This window comes from Sus scrofa, chromosome 8 (genome assembly GCF_000003025.6).
Source record: "Sus scrofa isolate TJ Tabasco breed Duroc chromosome 8, Sscrofa11.1, whole genome shotgun sequence".
Classification (NCBI taxonomy): Eukaryota; Metazoa; Chordata; class Mammalia; order Artiodactyla; family Suidae; genus Sus; species Sus scrofa.
The window spans coordinates 136264051-136289097 of record NC_010450.4 but is presented as its reverse complement, the minus strand read 5'-3'; the positions used below and the strand labels follow the sequence as shown (position 1 = coordinate 136289097).

Genomic DNA, 25047 nt, shown 5'->3' with positions numbered 1-25047 from the left:
CAAGGTTTAATGGTTTCTTTTCATTTGAGAAGAGTTGTAGCTGAGTTTTGTTCCACAGAGTGAAGTGCATACAGTAAGGCCTTTCCTCTGGAGCCTCTGTCATATGCTTTCATCCATATCTTGGATTTAATGATCGGTTTGTCCAGCTTTCTTATTTTGCAGAAAAAAATTCACAGTAAGAATAGAAACAATGCTCACTCCTTCTCCATGACGACACAACTAACACCTCGTGGCGTGTTTATGTAAGGGGGAAAGGACAACTCTTCCTGAGAGTTTTTTTGTTTTTCATCAGAGTATCTAGTCCTTCCAAGAAGGCAGCACCCTCCGTTTCTATCCTCTGGAGCCTGTTCCTCTATAAATCCTGTTTGCACATGTAAGCTGATCTCAACACACACAGGATACACAGTTTATTTTTTAATAAGCCTGATTCATGACTCTCTTGTGATGCAAAAGTCACTTAGCAGTCACCAAAATTGCACCTCTAAGTGTGAGAAAACACATGCTTTTGATAAGCTCTCATTTAGCTTTTGCATATGTACTTAAAAGCCCCCAGGCCTTCGAATGCCTTCCCGGAGCTTGAATCTGCATTTCAGAGGCTGATAACGAGGTTCCGTCCACCAGCAACACATCTCACATGCGTTCCTGGTGAATTATGAAAATAAGGAAAAGGGAAATCATTTCTACAAGGTTTCCTCACCAGGAAAATATTAAGTACACCTCCAAGTTAGCGGCCCCTCTCGTACAGTGCCTGGTTGCCATGGGTTACCACTTCCTCTGATGCATTTATCCCCGAGGAAGGATGTTAAGACAGCAATGAAGGGAACTACCACTGACTACAAAAGAATAATAAATGCAAATAAATTCCAGGATAAAGTCATTTTAAGCCACAGCAAAGGCTCTAAACTTGTATGCCATTTCTTTTCCTTTTTTTTTTCTTCTTCTTTTTGAGGGCAAAGTTTTCCTCTTGCAACTTTAGCTGTTCTAACCAGAAAGATTCCTTTTTCTTACTGAGTCTTTAAAGCCATGTCCTCAGCCACTGTAATTCCTTTCTACCAAAGCAAAGACATTGTTGGTGAACCATGAGGGCTTTCCACATGAAGTTAACTGCTTCAGAAACAGAGACGTTGAAACAGATAATAATATTTTTGCTACCAGTACTGAATTGTTGTTGTTGTGTGTGTGTGTGTTAATTATATGAGAAGAAGAAATACTGATCAGAAGGTACACAGACGCACTTAGAGCCCACGATCTGGTCAACCTAAAGGAAACCTAAAACTAGGCTCTATACTTACAAAATACAGGATGTGCCCTCCACATGCCGAAAGGCTCGCCTCTATGGCTCCTTAAACCATCGCCGCTGAAGTGGCTCCGAAGGGGGGGCATATTTTCCCCACAACATCATTGGTAAGTCGATATGTCTGTGTTTTCATCAGGGTCTTATAAAGATTCTAAAACTGACAGCAAGGAATTTTAAGAGTTTTTGTTGGCTTGTTTTTAAAAACATGTGAAGTACCGAATCTCAGGAGTAAACATTGTGAATATTCATTGTATTTATACTCAGTGACTAAAACTGGGAGAAAAAGTTTCAAACACTCTATAAACATATTGCCAAATTGCCCTCTAAAAAGGCTACACCAATTTACATGCTCATAACCGGTGTATCAAAATGCCCATCTAACTGGATCCCTGGGGATATTAAAGAGTATGTTCAGACGGAGACGTTACCATTTATTTTGCCACATCCTTTGATCTAACTCAGGAGGGTCACCAAACATTTCCGTACGGGGCCAGATCGGGAGTATTTCAGGCTTTTCGGGCCAGGCAGTCTACGGCAGGTAACCAACTCTGCTGCTGCAGCGCAAAAGCTACAGCTAATTTGTAAACAAATAGGCAGGCGGCCTTCTAATCAAACTTTATTCACAAACACCGGCAGCTGGCCAGATTTCGTCCACGGGCCACAGTTTGCCAAGCCCTCTCAAAAGTCTTAGGATTTTTAAAACCAATCTTCCGAGAATTCTTAGAAAGAAATCTATAAGGAATTGTGGGGGTGTGTGTGTGTGTTCTTATTATAAAACCTATGGACGATTTCATTCATTAAGAGAAGAGAAAACAGGAGTTCCCGTCGTCGTGGCGCAGTGGTTAACGAATCCGACTAGGAACCATGAGGTCGCGGGTTCGATCCCTGCCCTTGCTCAGTGGGTTAACGATCCGGCGTTGCCGTGAGCTGTGGTGTAGGTTGCAGACGCAGCTCAGATCCTGCGTTGCTGTGCCTCTGGCGTAGGCCGGTGGCTACAGCTCCGATTCAACCCCTAGCCTGGGAACCTCCATATGCCGCGGGAGCGGCCCAAGAAATAGCAACAACAACAACAACAAAAGACAAAAAGACAAAAGACAAAAAAAAAAAAAAAAAAAAAAAAGAGAAGAGAAGAGAAAACAGAAAGGGCAACTTCATATTGGCAGAAGAGACTCTAACTTCCCTAAACCTTAGCAATCACCCTGCTCACAGCTAAAGCTCTTAGGGCACTTTACAGCTTGCAAAGCCATTTCTCATTCGTCAGTGCATTTGATCTTCAAACACTGTGAAGCAGCTATGATCATCCCAATTTTACAAGTGATGAAATCAACGATCAATTTATTAGCTGTTATTGGCTGTAAGACTCTCGGTCAGAGGTGACTCCGTTACCCCAGGTGCTCCTGAAAGTCAGCCCTGAAAATTCCCCTGACAGAACCCAGCCAGCCAGGTGCAAAGACATGCATAGCTTGCCTCTGCTTTTCAGGTAAATTGTTTGTTTTCTCTTTAAGACCTGAAGACTTTGTCAGCGGGAATGGGTGGTAATTAGTAAGATAAGAGATTGAGCTTATATCCCCGTCTGTTAATGTTTGTTTTGTGCCAGAACTGTCCCTGCGGCACTGAGCCAGAAAGAATGCAGCAACTGTAAATGTCCAGGCAAAAGCCTGAAGACTAAATTCACAAGAAAGAAAATCTATCATTAGGGAAATTGTGAAGTAAATTTGAAGATGTATTCACAAACTCTGTGAATTTATACAGTCAGGAACACAGATTTAGATAACCCATAGCAAAAGAGAATGGCAACTTTTTTTCCTTCCAAGAACAAAAGACACAATCGAGAGAGCTAAAGCACATGGAAACAGAGGTGGTAATTTTTCCTTAACTAGAGAGTCGGTGTTATGCTGAGACTGCAAAGAACGTTCTGCTGATTTTGACCATTTTTTTCTTCCCCTCTGTGTGCCTGCGCTGTGGGCAGGGTCCTGGGCAGACAGGAGGCAGACCCAGGCTCGGCTCTTGCCCCCCAGGGTGTCTTCTCTGAGATGGACTGTCGGTCCGCCCCTTCGCGGGTAAAGAATTCTTCCATCCTCAGGTGCTAAGAGCCAGACTGGTCTACGGCCACGCGTCTCCCACTTAGTCCCTGCTGCTCTCTAGCACTTGGGGCAGGGCCTTAAGAAGTCCTTCACTAATTTTTCTTCCCTTATGTTCCACAGTTTCTGAATTCAGCTGACTACGCAACGCAGGTATCCTGATGTTGTCTCTTCACTAGGCAAGTGAGGGGGTCTTATAAACAGCCGGCTGCTTGAGGCCACGGTGCCAGCTCTGCTGCAGGCAGATGGCTATGATTTCAAAGCCCACGTGCTTTCTGGGCAGTCTGCAGAGTCAGCACAGTACTTTGGAACAAGAACAAGCTCAGAGACAGAGGGGACCACACCCCAGAGGGCACCGTGGAGCTGCTAAGATTTTCCTTGAAAACACAGTCTTGAAAACGTTTGCAGAATCCTGTGACATGAGCAACTCATGGTCCTGTAGGGAGCTAATCCACAAAGTGGGTCACAAGCAGAGTGGAAGGAGAAGAGCGCAGGGCAGGCAAGCCGGGGTCAATCTCTCGGTCGGAAAGTGAGGATGCCCGGAGTGACTGAAAGTTCCAGGTCCTTCCGTTAAATCATGCAAGCTCAGCAAGTGAGTTCAGCTGTCTCCACGTACACATGGGAAAGACAGCGCAGCCTAGGCCGTCTGCGTGAAGATGAAAGGAGAATGAGCTTTCCAAACTGTCAGGTGCCACCCAAGTGTAGGGACTTTTTTACTCAGTTCCGGATCCTGCCCGCCGAAGGGTCACCAGGCAGGTCACCAGTCACCCTTGCACTGATTTTTTGGTAACACCTGCGAGACACACTCACCACCAGCTGGCACTTCAGTAGCATCCATGTGAACACCTGGCACACAGGCAGTCCACCTGCATGGACTGTGCCTTAGGTGGTGGCGACATTAATGGGAGGGGGGATTATATCTACGATTTCAGGAATGTTGCAGTGTAGTCAAAAAAAAGGAGCTTAAATTTCAAAACTTGATGAAAAATACTTAACAGATTCAATCATCCTGTCCACGTTTGTATATTCTTCACATAAAGTATTTATCGTCGCCTTATATTCACTCACCTACTGGTCATAAAAAAAAAAAAAAAAAACTGATTCTAAATCAAGGAAACTCTATGGGAAAAATCCAGAAATGCTCTTTTCTGTCCTTTATCATGTAAGAACACGATACACCTCTATCAGATTGAACCACATGTAATTGCTTTTTTAATAGGTCAGACACACTCAAATATCAGCAGTTTCATATGGGTCAATACAATAAATCAGAGAGTGAACTTGATATGACACAAATGACCTTGTCGTCCATGAGTTCACAATCTAATACTTGTTAAAATGTGTCCCCACATAACCTATTTCTTATTGCAGCTTTTGTTCCAATTCATTAAGCACTTGCTTAAATAAAGCACCTTTTAAATGATTTATAAACTTATACATTCAAGAGGCGGTGTTTTAAAGGAAATAACAGGATCTGTACCACTTGAAGACGTTCTTAACAGGAGCTACTCTTAAAGGGAGTTGCTTTATTTTTTCCCATTTTTCCACTCCTTTTTTTTTTTTTTTCCCCTTTAAATAACAGAACTCAATACCATGTAGCCTGGGAAACAGAAGCAATAGAAGGGGTGTGTGTGTGTGTGAGAGAGAGAGAGGGAGAGGGACAGAGATTTATTTTTGGAAATTAAATCATACAATTAACAAGGCCAAAAAGCCCAAAATCACAGGGGTTGCCTGCGAGCTAGAGACTCAGGCAAGAGCCAGCGTTGCAGTTCAAGTTCAGAGGCCTTCTGCTGGCAGAATTCCCCTTTGCTCATGACAGTCGGTCTTCAGGCCTTCAGAGGACTGGGCGAGGCCCACCCGCACTATGGAGGCCAGTCTGCTTTACTCAGCGTCCACCAGTGCGAACGTTCGTCCCACCTCCAAACATCCTCGCGAGACAGAATAGCGCCGGCCCACGTCTCCGAGTGCTGGGGCCCAACGAAGCTGGCACATAAAACGGACCGTCATAACCTCAGAGAGTGTCCTCGGTGCTACACTGAGTTTAACTGTAGACAAGAGGGAGAAAACCGTATTTCCTGTTACCTTGAAATTTAATTGCACATTTATTTTGTAATAAAATTGTAGTTGTCTTTTAGCGAGTCCTTACAACAGAAGTTGCTTCCTGCGCACCCCTAGGAAGTGACCACAGTTGGCGCTGTCTCCCTTTCCGGCCCTGCTTCTGAGGAGCTCCGCTCCGCCTCCCTAAGAGCACGACGGGAAAGGTTTGCCTTCAAACTTCAGATTTAGCTTTGTAAGTTCGATGGCGCGTTGAGATTTTATTTTTTAAAAAAAAACCAAGTTTCTAAAACTACCGATATACCCTGAAAAATGACATACCCCTTCCTGTCAAAAACCACAGATATTTTACACTTTGAATAAACAGGGTTTATTTATAAAAGAAGGGGAAAATGATCCATGGCTAGAGGAAATAAATTATTTTTAAACCTATCCTACAGGCGGGGAGAAAATACTTGCAAATGATGCAACCAACAAGGGATGCATCTCCAAACTACACAAACAACTCATACAACTCAAAAAAAAAAAAAAATCGAAAAATGGGGGGAAGACCTAAATAGACATTTCTCCAAAGAAGACATACAGATGGCCAGTAGGCACATGAAAAGATGCCCAACATTGCTAATTATTAAAGAAATGCAAATCAAAACTACAATGGGGTACCACCTCACACCGGTCAGAATGGCCATCATTAAAAAGTCTACAAATAAAAAAAGCTGGAGAGGGTGCAGAGAAAAGGGGAGCCTCCTGCCCCGTGGGTGGGAATATACGTTAGCGCGTCCACTGCGGAGAACAGCGAGCGTGGAGGCTCCTCAGAAAACGAAGAACAGAACCACCATCTGATCCAACAATCCCACTCCTGGGCATACACCTGGACAAAACTGTGATTCAAAGGGACACATGCACCCCAATGTTCCGAGCAGCACTACTCACAACAGCCAAGACAGGACAACACTGAAATGTTCCTCAACAGACGACTGGATTGAGAGGCGCGGAGCCCACATACGACGACGCCGTGCTACCCGGCCGTAGAAAGAGAACGAAGCGGTGCCGTTTGCAGCAGCACAGGTGCCAGGAGAGATGATCATAGTAATGAAATAAGTCAGAGGAGACAGGCAGATACCACATGATATCATGCATATGCGGAGTCTGAAATACGGCGCAGGTGAGCTTAGCTACACCACAGCAATAAACCCACACACCCAGAGAATAGACTGTGGTTGCCGAGGAAGGGGGGGGGGGCTGGACTGAGAGTTTGAGGTTGGCAGGTGCAAACTATTACATTTAGAATGGATAAGCAACGAGGTCCTGTGGTAGAGCACAGGGAACTCTACCCAATCCCCTAGGATAAAGCATCACGGAAAGAAATATTTAAAAAGAATGCATGTATGTGTGTAACTAAGTCACTTCACCTACAGCGGAAATTAGCACAACATTGTAAATCAACTCTACTTTAAAAACACCTATATATATATTTTAGGAGTCCCCACTGCAGTGGGTTTACGAATCCAGCATTGTCTGAGCTGCGATGTCGGTCACAGCTACAGCTTGGATTTAGTCTCCGGCCTGGGAACTTTCATATGCTGCAGATGTGGCCATAAAAATTTTTTTAAATTATTTTTAAACCTATTGAATATCTTCCTCTAAAACCTCTAAATTCATTCACTTAAATTTTATCTGTTTACTGATCTTTATAGGGTTCATTAAGAGATAAGTAGTAAAAATAACTAAGGAAAAATTCACTTTGAAATTCACTTGCCATTCACCCAGGAACCCACAAGTGCTTCAGGGTCTTGGAGCTCAGGCTCTGAGCACAGCTGCAAAGCCCTCTGGCAGGGGAGAGCAGAGCCCACGATAAAGACAAAATTAACCTTCTAGCAATTTCCCATTTGAGAACTTAAGTCAGCGTTTAATCTCATTGGGATGTGGTTTTTTTCTGTTAGCTTTTTAAAATTAAATTTGTCAAATACAATTTACCTAATCCTATATGTGGTATTCTTATTAGGATATTACCATGTAAAATATATTATCATTATAAAACTATTACAAGGGCTAAAGCTCAGAAAAATAGAGCAATTACCATCTCTTGTAGATCTATGGACAGGCAGTACGGTTTAATGGGGAGAGAAGTCTAATAAATTTGATTTCAAAAACCACCAGGCAGGTTCAGAACTACGTCCTAATCACGCTGGCCTTCTCCCCAGCCAGACGTTTCTTGGAGTTTCTGTCCCGAGCGCTCTCTGAGGAAGGAGGGGGACACACAGGGTGAGCCTTCCCCGCCCTGTGCCTAGAAGACTGACCCACAGGCACACAGGCCCAGGGAGAGAGCCGTCCCAATACGTTACGCCTTTGGCACTCTCATATATTTCATGTTATTATGTTGTACTAGAATAATACAGGCTTATTCTCAATCTTTCCTTTTATTTATTCTATTTATTCCAAGAGGTATTTTTTAAAAATTCATTTTTTGCAAGATCCATGTCTTGTGCTTCCTCTTTATCCCTGGTATTTATCCACAACGCTAAGCACACAGGAAGAGATGAAGCGATCCATTGGGTTGTGGCTTTTAATTCCCGGGGCAGGAAGACCAAAGTGAAAGAGAAGCAAGAAGGGCAGCTGTTTATTTAGTTCCCTGTGTTATTACGGTTTGACTAACAAGAAAAAACCAAATCCAGCACAGGGGCTGTTGTTTCCTAAAGATTTCACTCTGGATCTCAGGCGTCTTTGTCTTTCTGGGAGCTTCCCAGAAAACATGCAACTAGCCCATAACCCCCGTCTCCCACTGGAGATCTCAGAGCCCCTCTGCTCCCTGTCCTGGTCCACACCCAACTGGATGGGGCAGCTACGGGACACAAGGCAGGACAATCCGATTTGGAACTGGGAGAGTCTCTGTGTGCATGGTGGCAGCTGCAATTGTTACCTCGGTAGCAATAGTCCATGATGTGGCAGATATTCCACCTCGGGGACTGGAGACCAAAGACCATTGGTTCCCAGGGAGGATGCAGCCAATGAGCAGAAAGGCAAGAAGCAGAGCGAGTGTGAAAACCCCAGACACAGCCCTGGTCTGAGACCTAGCGATTGTACCCCTCTTGGCACCACGATCTAGTCCAGCATTTTTACAAATAATCATTTTTTGTTCAGTCTGTTTGAATTGAATTCTGTTACTTGCAACCCAGAGTCCAAGTTAAAACAGCAGAGGTTTATTCTGGAAGTAGGGGGGAAGGCGGAAACAACCTGGCGTCCTTGGGGACAGACACATTCGCTATAAACATTCCTTCTTTCCAGTGGAGCCCTCTGAGCCAACCTAGGCTCTTGGTATTTCAGCTACCCGTGCGCTCAACCACCATCCTTATCTTCTGCCTTCCTGAAGTTGAAATTCAGCAACCCCGAAGTGTGAAAACATTCTCTACAGCCTGTTCTCTTCCCTCCAGCCTAGCAGATGCACAGCTGCCCTCTGAGATTGTGTTACTTTTCCACAGGCCATAAAAGGATCTTCATTACTGCCTGTGGAATCGCACATTCTCTTGGTGGGGGAGCCACACATCATGAATATGTAAGAGGAAAATTAGCATAAGAAATGTTACCCTCCATGCTTGCTAACTTTTTACCTTCTCTATTTTTATTGCCCTTTTCTTTATGCACCCTCTTATCATACATAGCAAGAATTCTCACTGGCCTATCACCCATTTCTACACCTCAATACAATTTCATTCCCATTTATCCTCATTAGTCTTCCTTGCTGTTCCCATAGCAGATACACACTTCTACAATATTGTATTCTAAAACACACATTTTGTAAATGCCTTTTTACTTCTGTATCTCTCTCACCAGGCTGGGAGCTATTTATTGGAAGAGGCTGTGCCTTATTGTTACAACTTCCGTGTCTCACATATTAGCTAGAAACAAATGGTTGATGAATGCGTGAGTGAGTGAATGAGTGAATTAACGACTTTTGCTCCATCCAGGATTTCTCAAATTCTAGTCATATATTTTCAGTGCATTCTCCCTTTATCGTCAGAAGAAATGAGCGGCGTGCTCCTTGGCTGAGCTCCTATAATTATATCCCTTTTCATTTAACACTTCCTTCTTATCAGATCTCCTTAAGAGAGTCTGCTGGTCTTTTGATGTGTCAGTCTGACCAGCTACATTCTCATCATTCAATCCAACACGAATCTAGCTGTTGTGACGACATTCTGTAGATATGATTAAAGTCCATAATCAGTGGACTTTAAGCAAGGGAGATCAGAGTTCCTGTGTGGCACAGCAGAAGGGAATCCGACTGGGAACCATGAGGCTGAGGGTTGAGGGTTCAATCCCTGGCCTCGCTCAGTGGGTTAAGGATCCGGCATTGCCGTGAGCTGTGGTGTAAGGTCAGAGGTGGCTAGGATCTGGTGTTGCTGTGGCTGTGGTGTAGACTGGCAGCTACAGCTCTAATTAGACCCCCTAGCCGCAGGTGCAGCCCTAAAAGGACGAAAGACAAAAAAAAAAAAAAAAAAAAAAAAAAAAAAAGAAATTCAATCAACTGAAGGCCTTAAGAGCAGATCTAAGGCTTCCGGAAGAAGAGGAAATTCTACCTGTGGGCAGCAGCTTCAGCCTGTGTCTAAGAGCACAAGCCCTTCTGTCCTGATTGATAGCTCACCCTATGGATTGCAGACTTGCCTAGCCAGCCCCACAGCTGTGCAACCAATTCCTTAAAGCAAATTTATTGATATATGTCTCCTCGCGGTTCTGCTTCTCTCAGTGAACTGTGGGTGAATAGAGAGGTTATCAACAGGCCATACATAGAATAAAGCCTTGTGCTGGCTGCCGTGTGGCATTGCCCTCCTGCTTTCACTTCCTCCTCTCTCTATTCAATGACTTCAAAAATGGTGACATGGGCTGGACATAGGCTGAGGATAACTTAAAAGTCTTTCAATACATCTTATAGCGCATAATTTTGTATATGGTCTTAAAGAAAAATAGTCATAATTTGTTGGATGAAACAAAAGCATATCATTAACTCAAATATAACATAGATGCTCTTCTCTGGAATATTCTAGGATTTTTCTTCAATTCATGTTTTTACTGCCACCTATGTTATATTACAAAACCCCGTGAGATGCCAATTGTTAATCTAGCCAACCACAGCAGGTAGTCCTGCAGGTAAAGTCTGCCACAATAAATTTTCAGTAATGGTGGTAGCTGCAGTTTCTAAAATCTTGCTTAGTCTTTGACCTTCTTTATTTCTCTCTCCTTCATCCTACTGGCCAAAGGTTCTCCCACACAGTCCTCAAAAAGCTCTGTATAGGGTAGCAATGGATCCACAAGCACTGGAATGCTTACAGACTTCAAAACACAACTGTACCAGTCATTTCCGAAGCTCCCGTGCCTGCCATCAAATACTTTGCTTTTTCTTCATTTCTGGTGCCTTCATTTTTTTGTCCTTCTCTCCTTTTTAGTCACTTATCTTGCCCATGACACGGTTCCCACAGTGAAATTTTCTAGCCTCGCAGCTTTTCCCTCAGTGACAGCTGATTTCGTCCACTTTCATTTAAGCGGATTACTCCTTCTCATTATTCCAACAGGAATCCTAATATCTTCAGATTTTCACCTATTGATTTTCTCTGGCTTTGGGGGGAAAAACAACAGTGCTGCTATAGCTGTTGTTTCAAAAAGTATTTTATTCACTTTGTATTTTGCATCTATCGTTACATAATTGCTATTAACTCCACTGATCAGTTTCCTCCTTTTATGTCCAAATTAATAATGCCATTTAAATGCTGTGCTCCGCTGCCATGTTCTGGCCAAGTTGTCCTAAGCAGCCAGCTTCATACACCAGACATAGGCTGCTTTGCGCGCCACCATTTTTTCTCAAGGCGTAAATTAAATTCTTCCCCCAAACTGTCATTCTTGCAGTGCAGAAAAGTTTATGTCTCTAAATCTTTTTTCTATTTTACACATCTTTTGAGGAAGTCATGTATTCAGAGAGCTCTCATGTTTTGTGAACTACGTCTTCCAACTCAGATTCCACGCAAGAGAAGTATCACCTCGGCAGAGCTCGCCTGTCTTCCTTCAGAAACGAGGACTTTCCCCTTTGTGTTCAGCTTGATTGTTGGAACTAAAATCACACAAAGTTTCCCTTCTCTCCAGCCACATAATCTGCACTGTTAGCCTCCTTCCCTTGATGCTTCTTGGGTCCTATGTGCTTATTCTAACTTGCATTTTATTTTTCCCCAGGAATTTTATGTTTCACCACTCTGTCTCTCCTTGTCTCAAGTTAAAGCCCACCCTCCTATTCTTCCTCCCACTTTCTTGGTCCCCAGTTGCTGTCTCCTTCTTTAAAGGTTCCAGACATTTTATGTACATCCATTGTGCAGATCCATCTTGCTTTTTTGCCTTAATTTTAAAAACACTGATTGAGCAACCAGTACGTGGCAGGCAGAATGCGGAGGGAGAGAAAAAACACTCTGAGAACTGAAGGCTAAGAGTCGGGTGATAAGGAGAGGCTTGGGCTAACACACTAGCATTTGCGTCTAGAGCTTACGAGGTCTAAAGCATCTTCCACTTTGCATTAGAGAGTGAGATCTTTCTTAAATGCACATCAGATCATTCTGCTGCTTAAAACTGTTCAGTGAGTCCTCAAAGTCTGCAGGAGGAAATCCAAACTACTCAGCATGGCCATTCATCGTCTGACCCTGACGACTCTTCTTGCCACACGCGTCCATCACCCACTATCTCTGTAGGCATGCACGTGAATGTATGTGCATATGTGTGCAGGCCTGTGCGTGTATATTCAGATACAGGTGGTGCAATGGGTCAAGTATTTGTTTCCCCAGAAGAGTTGTTTGTTGAAACCCTAATACATTGGTGTGAGGAGGTAAGACTTTGAGGAGCTAATTAGGTCATGAGGATGGCGCTCTCAGGAATAGGGTTAGTGCCCTTTCAAGAGGGACACCGGAGAGCTCTCTGACGGTTCTCTAGAAAATAAGGTATCTTCCATTCAGACTGTTGTCCTGATGCCCAGAGCCTGTAATAATTAGCACAGAATGTCTTATAAAAAATGGTGTTTATAGATCCTAAGTAACTCGTAGCTTTTCCAGGTACCTGCCAGATGCTAGGGTCATGGTAGTTTTGGGGCTGCAGAAAGAAATAAGAGAAACTACAGGGTCTTCTGCATGGAGAGATGCTGTAAATCATTATTAGCAGGTCTGGCAGGGTTGAGATGCCTGGCATGTCTGGGTCTACGTAGAAGGGGCCACAGTATGGTTCTACCAGACCTTTCATATAAGGACGAGCAGCAGAGGGCAGATGGTGCCAAAAAGCAGGATTTAGAACTGCCTTCTAAATTCATGCTATAAACTGATACCTGGAATCAAAGGTCCGAGCTGAGGAGCTAAGCAGAGGTGCCTGGGCCTGTGGTGAATTCACCCGGAAGAGACCAGGGCCAGACGAGAAAGGGAAACGAGCAGCCGTGCAGGAAAGGAGGGTCGGGAAGCGGGGACCACCTGAGGGCCCAGAGCTGGTCTCTATGTTGGTGCAGATACAGGGTCAGGAATTTGGACTCCGGAGACAAGAGGGGGCAGTAAAACAAACAGGGCAAGACCCAACGCGGTCGGGAGTAGGTCGGGGTTGGCTAGGGTCTCGCGTGGTTTTCTTTGATGCCACCGAGCCTGAGCATTTGTATTACAGGCACATCAGTTTCACTGAAAGAACGGGGGTGGGGGGGTGAGGTTGCCAGTTACAAACTGAACTGCTAGCAATGCCAAGAGTGCGCCCACAGGCACCTCTAGCCTCGAACCTTTGCCTAAACTGTTCTCACCATCCCACACGCTCGACATGCCCTGCTCCCCACAAGCTGCCTTCCGCAGACATCTTCCGTACCCCATTTCTAACTAATCTGCTGCAAACAGTATTTCCTTTACTGGAATGTGCATCCCTCACAGGCAATAATTTTCTCTTGTTCATCACCAAGCCCGGCCCTATGTAGGTGCTCAATGAATGTATGCGAATGAACGTTGCCAAACAAGACTAACGTGCAACGCGCCAGGGGACAAAGAGCAGATGGCCAAGACATGGAAACAAGCCAAGTGTCCATCGACAGACAACTGGAGTAGAAGATGTGGTAGATACACACGATGGAATACCACTCGGCCAGAAAAAAGAACAAATAATGCCATTTGCAGCAACATGGATGGAAATAGAGACTCTCATCCCGAGTGAAGTAAGTCAGAAAGAGAAAGACAAACAGCATATGATATCACTTATATCTGGAGTCTAATAAATAAACAGCACAAATCAACCTTTCCACAGAAAAGAAAATCATGGACTTGGAGAATAGACTTGTGGTTGCCAAGGGGGAGGGGGAGGGAGTGGGGTGGTTGGGGAGCTTGGGGTTAATAGATGCAGCCTATTTTCTTTGGACTGGATGAGCAATGAGGTCCTGCTGTGTAGCACTGGGAACTATGTCTGGTCACTTATGATGGAGCCTGATAATGTGAGAAAAAAGAATGTATACATGTGTGTGTGACTGGATCACCACGCTGCACAGTAGAAAAAAAAATTTGTATTGGGAAATAACAATTAAAAAAAAAAAAGAAGAAGAAGAACAGGAACAGCCTGGCGCATCCCGGGGTTCGGGCGCAGAGGTGCAGGTGACCAGGGTCCCGATGGAGGCCCCCCGGCAGAGCGGGAGGGAACACAGAGGAAGCGGCCTGGCATCGAACTCAGAGGGTAAGGGGCTCAGCTACTTCAAGTGGCTCGGCACCACCAGCGGCAGCACTCTAGGCCGCTAAAGCCAGTTGGGCTTTTGGTATTTGTCTCTACCCCAAGGTGGCACACCCTTGTCCCCCAGAGGTGACCCATGGGTTTCAACTTTGCCCCAGAACACATCTCATGACTGCACATTCTTACTCAAATGATTCCCTGCGTCATACCTGTCTCCTGCTCACCTTTGCCTATTTCCTGTACTGGCTAAGAGTCTCCTCTCCTCTGAAAGGAAAGGTACAGGCCTGCAGGTAAGCGTGGTTCTCCCGTGTCAGGCCCTGAACAGATCCGTGAATGGAGCTGTAAATACCACACGCTTCCATGGACTCAGGCACTATCTGTCCAGTCTCGCTAGCAGTTAATGTTTGGGTAGGCTAAGCAGAGGACCAGAAGATGCTAGAAGTTCTACTCTAACTTCCCTCAACTTATTCGTGCAACAAATGTAAACAAAGCTCCAACGATGGACAGAAAAAGCCCTGGTGAGTCTCCAGGTCTTTAAAGCCTACATTTTTGAAAAACGCCTCAAGGCCAGAGTCTCAATTCTGGAACACAGCTCCGGGCCTCGCCACAGGGTCACCCTCCTTTACAGGGGCTGCCGCTCTTTTCCAGCACCCCTTTTGCATATCACTGTGGTTACTGGGGTTTTACAAACAGCCCTAGTTTTTGGAAGACAAATCTTCAGCCTGAAAGTACAAAAAAGACCCCCTCATTACCCGGACATCCCCAAACTGTGTTCACACAGCCACGTCCTCTAGCCCGATCAGGGGTTCAAGACTCCTCCCCGCTGTTTCACTGGTGTTTTGTACATTACTGTTTTGCACCCAACTCATTTGTACACTTTGCAGTGTTCAAATTAACCTCACTGCACAATCATCAGATATCAGCTGTGCATTCACTCATTCATTCATGCAACGAGCATTCGTCTGGAGATTGCGCTGGGCCCTCGTGTGGCCGCGCGATATCCTGGATGCATTCATTCATCTCTGCATCATTCCCTACGCATCCACGGCATGCCTGCTCTGTTCCAGCTGCTGCTCTGGATGTGCGGGGATGGCAGAAATGACAGCCCTGTGGTTCCTGCTTTGAGGGGCCAGCAGCAAGCAGGGTTCACCAAGGTCTGCTTCCTAAGGAAAGGCACTGCCCAGCCTCTCTCATTAGTGAGGCATGAAACACCCCAACACACTTCCCTACTCACATCCTTCTGCTTTGTTTTTTCCTTCACAAAGAATGAACAGTTTTTTAAAAAATCTTCTCCTTCTGCGTTCCCATGGACTTCAGAGAAAAAAGCAAAACCTGTTTGCCTTCTGCAGCCTCGTCACCTCTTCTCCACCAACAGAGGTGGGAACCCTAGTCATGCCGTTCCAGCTGGGGCGCAGTTAATCCTACAGTCTCGTGGTATATTGGCTGTAAATGCTATTATAATTATTTACCAAATGAGGAAATGGATGCTAAAATTAGGATGTTGTGCCCCAAACACGCAAATCTGATGAAACCATTCCAAAGATCTAGGCCTTTCCACTGCTTACACAGCCAATTTTCACAGAATTGACCTAATTTCAGTTTTGTTGTTTTAACTCCTGGAGTTATGCCTATTCCTTCACACACAATGGCAATGAAGTAACATCAGCGAGAAGGCAAACTGACGGGTTTTCCTGACCAGGTCGGGACTTCACCGGGCCTGCTGATTCCATGAGAAAGAGCTCACAGACAAAGGCAACTTTCAAACTGCTGAGGCAGCGAGCTCGGTCCTAAGGATGTGGAGCGGGAGTTGCTCAGTACGTGACGGTGCTTCCTGTCTTTGTGAACAGAGGTCAAGATGAGAATCTGCAGGTGCCCCGGCCCCGCAGTCCCAAATCCACACATTGTCGAAAGGCACGTTTCGGAGATAAAGCGCATTAGAAACATAAACATGGATTTCCTCTAGCAACTTAAGCGGGTGTCTGGAGGGCCAAAAAGACCCGGCATTTTGCTAAATTAACTCTCACACTTTTCCAGAACTAGAAATCTTATGAACCCAGACTTTGGGTTACTCACCAGGTTGGAGAAGCCAGTGATTAGAACATCCTAACTGCTGAGGTTGGAACGCGAAGGTCCCTGCTCGTGGAAGTGGGCTGGCGACCGTCTAAGCACGTGTGTCTGTGGACCGAGACATCTGGGGGCTGTGTCTAGATGAAAGAGAGGGCACAACTGCAGCAAGAGTGCTGGGAGAAAGGGCGGCTACAGACCGGGAGGGAGATGAGCTAACACTGGGGATGCTGTGGCACACGCCTTTCCTCGTGGATCCAGGAACCCATCTGGAGCCCCGTGGGGAGGGTCGTTGAGACCAGCAGCTAAAGGACAGACTGTGAAACACTGAGAACGGACTGCGCTGCTTTGAGGCCTAAGGGCCCAAATTCTCCGCAGAGTTGGGAGAAGGGATGTCCCCCCACCGTGTCGCCGAAGCACAGGAGGTCATGGAGCAGAGAGAACTCCACAGGGTGGCGCCCACCTGCCCACCATATGTCAGGCGAGCAGAGTTTCCGCGGAGAGCGGTCGGCCGAGGCAGTGACAAGCTCCCCGCAGTGACGCCAGTAAGCAGACTTCAGTGAAGAAACCTGGTACATCCAGGTGAACGACCCTTGGGAACCTTAGAGACACACGGTGAGAGAAACGTGGCCAAGAATTGAGTTTCTTAAGTCAACAAGTGGGTGCTAGGAGCTGGCCACATAGTCCGTGCTGATGTTTGTATGCACAGCCTGGTGAAAGCTGGGACATTCGAATAGGAGAGGTTGGGCAGAGCAGAGAACGCTACAGGTGCTTGTTTTAAAACCTCGCAGGGAGAATTCAACTCAAATAAAAAGACAGTGAGAAAGGAAGAGACGGAGTCCAGCTTCACAGCACGAAGATCTGGGCTCTGCTCCTCCTCTCAGGCCGCCTCACAGGGACGAACGGTCACTGCCCAGAACCTCCTCAGACACGGCTGCCCACCCCTTCTGCCCTGAAGTCTGATCAACCCAATCATGTCACAGAAGAGGGAAGCTACATATTTCTTTGCAGGCTCGCCAAGCTCTAGGTGACACCACTGGTGGAGCAGCACCTTCTCCTTCCCCTCCCCTGACTCCAACCCCAGGACGCTCACACCCCGGGCCCAGGCCAGAAGGTGAGAAGCCAGGATGCTCAGGTTCTGACCGTGGCGCTAAAGCCAATCGATCCAGTAGGAGCGGGAACAGCGTCTGGCAGCACGTGACCGTCACTACACCCGTGTGTCCTTGGGAAGGAAATACTGCAAAGGGCGAAAGGCCGGGACGAGGGCCATTCTCCACCTGGACACGAAGTCAGGGCGGCCAGTCCCCAGAGCCATCAGAGGGCAAGTCCCGAGGGTGAGGAGAGGCAGCGCCCTCACCCGCAAGGAGTCGCTACGCAAGGGGCAGCTGATCTGGAAGCGGCCTATTCTTACGGACGTTGCTAGAGTCAGTGTTCAACTAGAAGGTGACTCCCGGGCTCCCGATGACAGTGCCCAGGGCTGCGAGGAGAGCGGGCGGTCCTTCCAGGGCGGAGGGAAGACGCCAGTCCAAGAGGGAGAAGATGGCCCTTGAGGCGCAGCTTAACTGAGACCCCTGACCAGAGGACCAGGGAGCCAACACACGCCCTGGAGCCCCGAGCAGACCCCCGCCTCCCCACTCCCTGAGCAGACAGGCGCACAAGAGGGTCTGCAGTAACTCACGCCAACAAGGGGCTCCGGTCAAAAAGATTCCTCACCCAGGTTCTGTGGACAGCACTGGAGAGTGGGCCAAGGCTTACCACGAGTGGTGTGCAGTCTCTGCCTCACGGAGCTATGGGTGAGCGTAACTGGTCCCTCACCGGCTGTGCAAAGGAGCGATGCACACTGCAGAAAAGACGAGAAAGCACCTGCAACGCTGAACGTGAACACGCGTGCCTTCGGACCCCGAAATCCCACTCCTGTGTGTAGGCCCCGGTGAAAGAGTACTTGGGGCCACTAAAAAACAGCTACAAGAATAATCAGAGCCGCGGCATTCACAGTAGCCTAACACTTGAAGCAACTAGAAAGTGTACCAGCCGTTGCGTCGGTTAATCAACTGTGGTGTTTCTTGCAACGGACTGCAAAACTGTACTGGACGGAAAGAGAACCACTGCTACACGCAAGACCATAGATGACTTTCCCAGGTATAACACTGGACAGAAGCAGCCGGAAACCAAAGAGTAAATATGCAATGATTCCATGGACACAGAGCGCAAAAACAGGTGAAATTACCCTTCAGTCCTAGACAGAGGTCTGAAGACTGGTTACTTTGCCGGGGGGGCATGAACGTTCGGGATGCTGGAAACGTCTATCACTCAGTATGGACGGTGGGCACACGGGAGTATACAAAAATGACCGTGCTGGTGTATTTAAAGCGTGCCTTTTCTACACGTCAGCTCTACTTCCATTAAAAAGAAAGAAGGTGGGAGATGTAAGAGAACCTCGAAGGGCACGCCTAGGAGCACAGGGGTCTCACGGGGTCAAGTGAGAGAAAGCCTACTGCGTTTTCTACAAGTTAAGGAGCCTGGGACCAGAAGGAGCCGTGGCTGTTCATCAGGCAGGGAGACGGCTGAGAAGGGAGCACCTCTCCCAAGCAGGGCACTTTCCCTACACCACCTGCACACACGGCCAAGGAGGAGCACAGCAAACCAAACCCTCTCAGAGGGAGAGCCAGAGGCCTGGGAAACCATCTCCGAGAAACAGACGTGAGCTTCCCCAAGAGTCGGCACTTGCACGCTGTCAGACAGCACCCCCAGCAGCTGCTACATGCATCTGGACCTCCCTTTGCTGACTGTGGCTATCTCATCTCTGTTTGACCCCTGCCTGCCACCATGCCGGGGATAGATAATTTACCATGGGGCGGTGGGTAGACAGGTCTCTAGATCAAAGATGCCAGATCCAAAAACGATGTGGAGCCTCTCACAAGAGCCTGGACTTGGGGCTTGACGGCGTCACTGGAGAGGAACCCCACGAGCTGGGTACCACTGTTATCTCCATCTTAAAAACCAAGAGATGTCAGGCCCCGATCCGTTCATGCTGAAAGGTGCTCTTGCACGTGGGCTGTTCTCCTTCCGGTCAAGGTTACTCGCTGCACCTGCCCTTTGGCGACCATGCCCAAATCCTCTCCTCCCCATCTCTGAGACAGTCCTACGTCAACTGATGCCTTTTTTCTTTCCATCTTCAAACTCTGGCCCTCTCGACAGGGTGACGGGCTGGGTCTCCCTTTCTGTCTGTTCTTTGGTTTGACCCCTAAATCGTGGTGCTCCCCAATTTCTCCGATCCCCTCATTTCTCACCTTGATCTTTTGGGTCTGTCGAAGGGTTTACATTTACTTTCAAAGCTTTAATAACTGTATCCTTAAGTTGGTCACTCCCAAATCTAAATCGTTATTAATACTCATGTAGCTTTAAAATGTTGATTTTTAAGACGAGATTAGAAGGAAAACACAAAACCCACATATTTTCAAGTTTTATTTTCTCCTTTGGATCAAAACAATGTGTTAAGGGAGACACTCGGTAAAACATATTTTAATTTTGCATCTATGGTTTTTTCTTTTTTCAAACTCGAAAACAAAGCACATGTTAACTCTGGATTTCAGTCTGACTTATCATAGTGACAGGTTTGCAAAAATGCTTTTTGAGCTGTTTTTGAGCACAGCATGGACATTTGCTATTGATGTTTGCGCAACATAAATGAGAAAGACCTTTCTAAATCACTAAAGTACAAATGATGTCTCCAAAAATGAAGGAGGAGGAGAAAGAAGAAGAAAAGGGAGGAGGAAGAGGGGGAAGACGAGAGATGGGGGCACAGAGAGGATTGGGTAACGATGAGCATCGCAGGGCCAGTGAGAGCTACGGCAGCGTGGCTAGGGCGGTGTGGCTCCCAAGCCATCAGTGGTTACCCAGGAACCGGACAACGTATCACCCAGCGCTGCAGCTGTTCTCCACGGTGCATGGCCCGTGTGGTGGGTCAATCCATGATCACTCCATTCGACGCGAGAAAGCACATCCCCATGTTCTTCAGAGGCTTAGACGAGTTTGAGAAACCCTTCAGAGGGCTGAGAGGACCATCAAGGACACGGTCGCAGAAAGCAGCTCCCTCACCAAGATTCAAAGTGGCACAGGCGTCAAAGGAGAGGAAGGGAGCAGATGCCCTTCGAGGACCGAGACGGGAAACCGCACGCTCAGGGAGCCTCCTCACGGGCATGTGACTTCCACCCGAGCACCTGTCTGCAAGGGGAGCCCAGCTCCGTCCGCCAGCGCCCACTGTCCTCTCTAGGGAAACGGAAACGGGTCTTCCAAAGGGTATCCCTTGTAGCAACACGAGCAGAAGGTGCTGCTTGGAAGCACAACTGGGGCGGGCAAAGCCTTTGCAAACCTGCAGGGACCTTCCAACGGAGACCTGGGGCAACGCAGCTTTTGACAACTGAGTCCCAGAGCCCCTTAAGAGACAACAGGGGGACCCGCCTCAAAATGCCGATCGCCTCGCTGACACTCGAGAGCCTCAAGACGTCATCCTACTTAAACAACCTTGGGATTTCCAGGGCGAATGCGAGATGACAAGCTCTGAGTCAGCCAGAGGGGCAGCCTTTCCTTGGGTAGCTTCTGCTTGCTCCAGGTGCTGACTCTGTGGCTCTCCAAACAGAAGTGGAAAACAGCAACTTCCTTTTCATCTTTTTCCCACCTCTAGGACTGTGGGAGAGAGAAGACATTGCCAGGAACCTCTCTCCAAAAACAATGAGTGGGAACAGATCCGTTACCAGGAGGAGAAGACACCTGTCATTCCCGTGGAGACAGGTGGGTACTTGTGGCAGCTTCTGGGGGATCAGCAAGGTGCTGGCAGTGGCCCCTGGCACCTCTTTTCCCAGGCAACCATGTTCAGGTGCTTTGTGGCAAGCTGCCAGCTCAAGGCTCTAATTAATGAAAGCGCTCTTCTTGCCAAGGATATGGGCCATTTTGACATTTCAGTTGGAGACCGGAGCTCACGAAGGTTCAGCTTTGGAAGAGCAACTCTGCTTTTATCACGTTTGATCTCCCCAGTGGGAAAAGCCAAGTGCCCAAGAGTTGCAATAATCATGTTAAGTGTCAGTTTCCATTGCCAAGAAGCAGTACACTCTTTTCTTTACCATTCTCTTGGGGGAAACTCCCACTGAGTCATCTAGTGGGTTCTCTGCTTATCTTGCAATCCCACACCAGCAGCATCTTATTTTCCCGATATATCCAGGCTGTTCTGCAAGACTTTATGGTCTGTGGTTTTGAAGATCATTAAACTTAGGCTCAACCCCAGAGCAGAACAGGGTGCAGGATCTCCCAAGACTTATATTTAAAGTGCTAGCCACTTTACGCATGAAAAGATCCTCCACTTCGCTAATTAGTAGAGAAATGCAAATCAAACTACAATGGCTGTCACCTCACACCAGTCAGAATGGCCATCATCCAAAAGTCTACGAATAATAAATGCTGGAGAGGGTGTGCAGAAAAGGGGACCCTACGGCACTGTTCGTAGGAATGTAAACTGGTGCAGCCACGATGGAGAATTGTATGGAAATTCCTTATAAAAAGCTAAAAATAGAGCTACCATATGATCTGGCAACCCCACTCCTGGGCCTATATCCAGAGAGAAACATAATTCAAAAAGATCCATGCACCCCAACGTTCACGGCAGCGCTATTTACAACAGCCAAAACCTGGAAGCAACCTGTGTCCAGCAACAGATAAACAGATAAAGAAGATGTGGCACATACATACAACGGAATACTACTCAGCCATAAAAAGAATGAAATAATGCTATTTGCAGTAGAGATTAGGTTCATTCTAAGAGAGTTAAGTCGGAGAGAGAAAGACACACATACAATATCACTTACATGTGGAATCTTAAAAAAAAAAAGGATACAAATGAACTTTTTTACAAAACAGAAACAAACTCACAGACATAAAAAACAAACTTATGGTTACCAAAGGGGACAGGGGGGAAGAGGAGAGGCATAAATTAGGAGTTTGGGATTAAAATATACACACTACTATATAAACAACAGATAAACAAAAAGGACCTACTACATAGCACAGGGAACTATACTATCTGCAACAGCTTATAACGGAAAAGAATCTAAAAAAGAATAGATGTCTATATGCATTACATGTATGTGTGTGTGTGCATGTAACTGAATGACTTTGCTGTAAACTTAACACACTGCATTGCAAGTCAACCACATTTCAGTACAAATGCTGTAAATAAATAAAGTGCCAGCCACTTTAAAGTGGAGCGTTACCCCGCTCATTGCATGAGACAGGCAAGTCTTTGAGAAGACTGTTCTTCAGCCCCTGACCAGGTCACCACCTCTGCCTCTACAAAGGCGGAGCTGTACTGGAGATGACCCCTGATCACTTCCAGCTCTAGAACTCTCCGGTCGTTACTCTACGACTGGAGACTGGGTGTTGGTGGCGCTGGTGGGGGCAGCGGCGGTAACGGTTGTCCTCGTAATTCACCTAACAGGTCTGTTGGAGGAGCTGCCGTGCGCAAGTCTCAGTTCACGTCCACGAATAAGACAGATCCAAACACCTCTGTCACCTTGGAATTTATTCTACTGTCAGGAGACAGGCAATAAACAATACAGGAAAAATGAATGACCTAGTAAGTTCGAGTAGGAAGTGAAAAACTAGGCGACGGGGGCTTCTTGGGGCAGGCGCAGGTTGGCGAGATGGTGCCCATCCACTGACGCCGCTGAATCGCCGCCGAACACAGGGGAGGCGCGCAGCCCCCTCCCTCCCCAGCAGAGCAGGCGCCCTGGGCACACCCTGGCGACGTTTGGCTCTGGATTCCGGGCATCCTCCTTCCGGCTCCTCCTGCCCGGTGTCGGGTCTTACGGCTGCTTTTTCCCACCCCACTCTCCGGAGAGGGGCGCTGCGGAGCAGGGTTAAGAGCCAGACTGGAGACCCGATTTCTGCGGCCGGAGTCCCAGCTTCCCCACACCCTGGAGCTCGACGAGTTGCCTAAGCTCGCAGCCTCTTGGCGCCTCCCTTGTCTCACTTGGAAAATGAGACAAATAATGATATCAACGCAGGGGACTGAGGCCGGGGTGAATAGGTGGAGCCACCGAAAATTCTCAGCGCGTCGGGGCGGGGCTGGCTCTGGACTCACAGCGCAGCAACCGCACCGACTCCCTAACCCGGCGCCTCGCCCGCGTCCTTACCCGCTGCCTTCTTTAGTGGTTGGCTTGGGCAAAGGCTTCAGAAGGCTGCAGCAGTCATCAAAGTGTGGAATTAAAATAATAAAGAAAAACAGTCAACATGGGAGGAGAGAGAGGGGAAGGATTATTTGGTCGGTACGGATCATTTATGAAAACAAAGGCGAAGCACACAGCTCAACCGATAAATCAGAGGTTGCAATTAGCTTGATTGTAGAGTGACTTGGGCCCATTTTGAGCAACAATAGCGAGAGTGATCATTCTTAATTGAGGCAAATTAAGTATTCGGACTACTCCACGTATTTCTAAAAAGAGTTGTAAGCCATTCAAAGATCCAATTTACACAAACTCTGCTCCATTCTTCTTATTGATTCATCTTTAAATTTTTTTTCCTGCTTCTTTTCACATCTAGCACACTGTGCTGTAGACTCAGAAAACAAGATAAAAATCTCTATGCAAGCTCATCTTTCAGAGCAAATTCTGTAAAATTAAATGTGTCTGTGTGTGCACAAGCCCACAATCCTGTTTGTATAACTGGAGCCCAATCTTGATCATGTCAAAATCCAAAGAGAGAACGGGTAAAAAAAAAGAGAGAGAGAGCTGCCATCGATCGTGCCCTTGAGACTCAGCCATACAGGAGCCCAAAGGAAACTTGGTAGAATCACAAGGGAAACACAATTGACAGCCAAAATTTCACCATCATATCTTTAGTACTTGAAAGAGAAACTAGTGAAATCAAGCTGGTCATTGCAGAGCTGAACGGAGTAGTTGTTTGCAACCCTTCCTCCCTGCACACAAAAAATGCACATATACCAAATTCTCAAATGCCCTTTTGCACGTATAATTTGCAATATTTGTCAACATCCCTTTATTTCTGCCACCCCATTAAGTGATTCTGGCAGTCTGGAACTGCTGTGACAAAAATCTGTGTTTTATTTGTAACTCAGGGTAGTTTTTTTTTTTTTTTTTTTTTTGGTTTTTTGCTTGTTTTTCAGGTGTATTGTTTGATGGGGAGGGTGCTGCTAATTATTATTGTTTCAAATGCATCGAAAAACATACATTAGGGGAGGTTATGCATGAAGCACAGACTTCAAAGGTCCTATTCTTGAAACCTGTTCAAATGCAGATGCAGAGCGATCATCCCATTTCAAAAGGGATTAGAGCGACTTATTTCTTGACCTTGGCCCTTAAGTCCCTTCCTTCCTATTAGCAATGTGACTGTCAGGCACAATGATGACACTACACAGACTATGGATCTAAACGTGCTGTTCATTCTGCAGTGAGTGACAATTAATGACAGCAGGTGCTGGGAGAGAATAAAGGCTGTGCTCTGGCATCGCCAGTGTGTCCTAAGCAGTAAGGCCCAATTCATGAAAATGCCCACACCTCAAAAGGCACAAGGTAATGCTACCGATTCTGCTGCTAAATTAAAAAAAGAAAGAATATGTCATTGAACTATAGCCTTAAAGATCACCACGTTTTATTTGCTATAAATTATGCCTCATCAAAAATGATTATAATTTGTTCGTTGATACTTGCTTAAGGTAGAAGATACACAAAAAGAGGCAATGAGTTACTTCTTGTCCCGGACTGTTCTCCACAGCCAGTTTTAATACTGTAAACTACGGCTACTTGGTTTGACCTCAGGTATATGTTCCCTGGGAACATT

General features: G+C 46.6%; 1 protein-coding gene and 1 long non-coding RNA gene across 6 annotated transcripts in view; both read right to left on the bottom strand.

Moving 5' to 3' along the window:
• Window positions 1-25047, bottom strand: part of RASGEF1B (RasGEF domain family member 1B) — a 699030-nt gene that overhangs the window by 305954 nt on the left and 368029 nt on the right. The window lies entirely within an intron of this gene.
• LOC110262199 lies at window positions 949-9746 on the bottom strand. The gene is made up of 2 exons (XR_002346913.1): window positions 6367-9746; window positions 949-5423 (listed from the first exon to the last, which is right to left on the bottom strand). It is a non-coding gene; the product is annotated as an uncharacterized LOC110262199 (long non-coding RNA).